The sequence below is a fragment of the Oryctolagus cuniculus genome, chromosome 7, assembly GCF_051225735.1.
Source record: "Oryctolagus cuniculus isolate XC-2025 breed Fujian yellow rabbit chromosome 7, ASM5122573v1, whole genome shotgun sequence".
NCBI lineage: Eukaryota > Metazoa > Chordata > Mammalia > Lagomorpha > Leporidae > Oryctolagus > Oryctolagus cuniculus.
In genome coordinates, this window is record NC_142873.1 from 18342235 (window position 1) to 18346174 (window position 3940).

The following is a 3940-nucleotide window of genomic DNA, read 5'->3' on the forward strand; positions in this document are numbered from 1 at the left end:
TCTTTTATAATTAAAGATTTTTAATTTATATATACTATGCTTTTGCTTCATGTATTTTAAGCTTTTATTAGATACATTTTCAGTCACTAGAACTCTTTGTTAATAGGCCTATTTATTCATGTGTATTGTCTAAGTTTATCTTTGTTAATATTCTTGCCCTGAATTTTTGTTATCTTACATTGATCTATCATTGCTCATAATTTTTAGTAACTGTTGTAATGATATTTTTTACTGCATTTATGCTTTGTATCTTTATATTTAATGTGAATGTATTGATTGGCAGGCTACAGTTGTGTGTTACTTTCTTTTTCAATACAATCTCAGTTTGTTTATATCACATAGACATTTAGGTCATTTATATTTGGAATGTTTATTGAATAATTTACATTAAGTTTTTTAATTTGTTCTTTTTTCTTTCTATTTACCTGTTCTTATACATTTCACTTTACCTCTTTTTCACCTTGTTTAAATTAGCTAAGCATGCTCTAGGATTCTAATTTATTTTATTTATTGGCTTATTAGACAATCTTTGCTTTGTATTAGTAGTTGCTTTAGGAAATATAATATGTAAAATAATTTACAGGAGAGAAAATGGCGGCGGAACCGAGCAAGACAGAAACCCAGACTCTTTATAAGAGGCTTCGAGCAATTTCCACCAACAAGGCCTGTTTCCACTGCGGCGCCAGGAATCCGAGCTGCGCCAGCATCACGTATGGTGTTTTTTTGTGCATTGACTGCTGCAGGGTCCAGCGCTCCCTGGGCGTCCATCTCAGCTTCATCAGGCCCACAGAGCTGGATTCCAACTGGAGCTGGTTCCAGCTGAGGTGTATGCAGACGGCCTTTTTCCACCAGTACGGCTGCACAGCCAGTGATGCCAACAGCAAGTGCAACAGCCGAGCAGCCCAGATGTACCGGGAGAAGATCCAGCAGCTGGGGAGCGCGGCCCTGGCCCGGCGTGACACTGACCTCCGGATAGACAGCTTGAGCAGTGCTCCTAGCCACTCCCCAGAGAAGAAGGACTCATTTCTTCACGGAGCACACTCAGCCCCTGCCTGGGATGTGCCAGCCGCTGAGCCTGCAGGGATCCAGCAGCCAGCCCCGTCCGCAGAGAGCAGTGGCCTGGCCCAGCCGGAGCACGGCCCCAACACCGACCTGCTTGGCACCTCGCCCAAGGCACCTCTGGAACTGAAAAGCTCCATCATTGGCAAGAAGCCGGTAGCAGCTAAGAAAGGCCTGGGCGCCCAGAAGGTGAGCGGCCGGAGCTTCAGCGAGATGGAGCGGCAGGCCCAGGTGGCAGAGGAGCTCCGTGAGCAGCAGGCGGCGCATGCTAAGAAGCAGGCCGAGGAGTCCATGGTCGCCTCCATGCGTCTGGCCTACCAGGAGCTCCAGCTTGATCGGAAGGAGGAGGAGAAGCAGCTCCAGAATCTGGAGGGGAAGAAGGGAGAGCAGGCGGAGCGGCTGGGCATGGGCTTGGTGAGCCGGAGCTCCGTGTCCCGCTCGGTGCTGTCCGAGATGCAGGTGATCGAGCAGGAGATCCCAGTGACCGCCAAGTCCTCCCGCTCGCAACTGGACCTGTTTGACGACGTTTGGACGTTCACCTCTGGACCTCCAAAGTACAAGGACAACCCCTTTTCCTTGGGGGAAAGTTTTGGTTCCCGCTGGGATACGGATACCACCTGGGGCATGGACAGGGTAGAGGAGAAGGAGGCAGAAGTGACCATCTCGAGCATCCGGCCCATTTCGGAAAGAGCCACAAACCGGAGGGACGTGGAGAGCCGGAGTTCGGGCCTCGAGTCCAGCGAAGCAGGCCAGAAGTTTGCAGGTGCAAAAGCCATCTCATCCGACATGTTCTTTGGGCGGGAGGTGGACGTTGAGTATGAAGCCAGGTCTCGGCTGCAGCAGCTCACGGGCAGCAGTGCCATCAGCTCTTCAGACCTCTTTGGGGACGTGCATGGAGCCCATGCAGCAGGAAGCATGTCTCTGGGCAATGTGCTCCCCTCGGCGGACATCGCCCAGTTTAAGCAGGGTGTCAAGTCTGTGGCTGGCAAGATGGCTGTGCTGGCCAATGGTGTGATGAATTCTTTGAAGGATCACTACGGTTCCTACTGATAGCCCCTGGCTCAGGCATCGCTGGGGACAGCAGAAAGAAACCCATGGTTCTCAGGGCATGGGTGCCTCCTGTGGAAGCTGGGTGGCTTGGTTACCTAAGTGTGTGCTGTGCAGTGGGCGGCCCTGGAGGACCCTGGGGGGGGACTCCTGTGGATTGAGCCCCTCCCCTGTGTGCCCTCAGCCTCTCCTCTGTGCAGTGTCCTTCCAGTCCTGCCCCCAGAGCTGCTGCTCACTTGTCCTGCACACTGGAGGGATTTCACTTGGGGTGGGAGGCCCAGCCTTTCCCCACGCAGGGAAAGGGAAAAGTGTACACCTTCTGCTGGTTCCAGGATCCTTCTAGGTGGTCTGAGGGCTCGGGCACCAGGGAGAGGCCCAGCCAGAGGGGAGCTGCTGAAAGCCCCCCGGGGAGGGGGTTCTGGGCTTGCTGCTGCCTCTGCTGCTGCTGCTGGTACCTCTTCTGGGTATGAGAGGGCAGGGGAGAGGAAGGACTTGGTCTGGGCCTTACTAAGGGCTAGAACCTTCACCTGGTGCCTAAAGGTTTCATTTGGGACCAGGCCTGAGTGATCCCATGTCCCCTTCCCCCTCCTCCCCTGTGACTGTAATTGCTTGGAGAACTTTCTGGGCCTCTCTGAGGCCTGGCACACCATCTGCTGTGGGCCATGGGCCCCCCGTTTCCTGAGATGTTTGGCCCTTCTCCTGGCCTGTGGCCACAGTGGGTCCCATCTGGCCTGTGTCCTGACTCTGGATGCTGTGAGCCTCACGCGGGCCAAGGAAGCAGAAGACATGAGGGAGAGAAGCAGGCTCAGAGGGACCTGGCCTGGCCTGCCCCTGAGAGCTCGAGAGGCTGCGTGCAGGCCTCTCTCTGGCAGCCGGGCCATGCACTGTGTCATCTTTGGTGCCATCCTCCCCTGCCATGCTGGCAGTCTGGGCCCCTCCGCCACCGCCGGGCTGCAGGTTGGGCTCCAAGCAACACAGACCACTCCCTCCATGCTCGACCAGAGCGACGGGACTCTTTCTGGACTGTTTGTATTGAAACAAAGTGGTGTCAAAATAAAGACACCATAGGGCTGGGGCCCTGCCAAAAATAATAATAATAATAATTTACAATGTTTTAACATCATGCTATATTAAACTTCATATACTACAATATTATATTTTTGTTTCTCTTTTCCTGGCTTTCATAATAGTGGTTAGTTTTTAAAATTCTATATATTTTTTATCTTCTATAAAATATTTCTATTTTTGCTTAAACAACTTATCTTTAAAATTAATTTAATTCCCTAAAAATGTCCATCTATACTCAGTATTTTTAATGGTCTTTGTACATTTTTTTGGATGCCCAGATTTCTATGTGGTATTATTTTCCTTCTAATTAAAGAGTTTCATTTACCATTGAGTTCCTAGGGGCCAACACTGTGGCATAGAGGGCTAAGCCTCCATCTGCAGCGTCAGCATCCCATATGGGCATTGGTTCTGGTCCCAGCTGCTCCTCTTCTGATCCAGCTCTCTGCTATGGCCTGGGAAGGCAGACGATGACCCCCAGTGGTTGGGCCGCTCCACCTGCATGGGAGCCTGGAACAAGCTCCTGGCTTAAGATCAACTCAGCTCCAGCCGTTTTGGCCATTTGTGCAGTGAAACAGTGAATGGGAGACCTATTTCTCTGTCTCTCCCTCTCTCTGTCTGCAATTCCACCTCTCAAATAAATAAGATCTTAAAAAAGGAAAAGGTTGAGTTCCTAATTCATTAACCTGGCACATTTCTGGCAGTTGTGGTCATTTGAGGAGTAAACCAGTGGATGGGGGAGCTCATTTTCTTTCCTATTAAAATAAAT

At 50.8% G+C, this 3940-nt stretch overlaps 1 pseudogene; it reads left to right on the top strand.

Moving 5' to 3' along the window:
- The first annotated feature begins 591 nt into the window (after positions 1-591).
- Positions 592-2466, top strand: LOC149125338 (ADP-ribosylation factor GTPase-activating protein 2 pseudogene; annotated as a pseudogene).
- The last annotated feature ends 1474 nt before the right edge of the window (positions 2467-3940 follow it).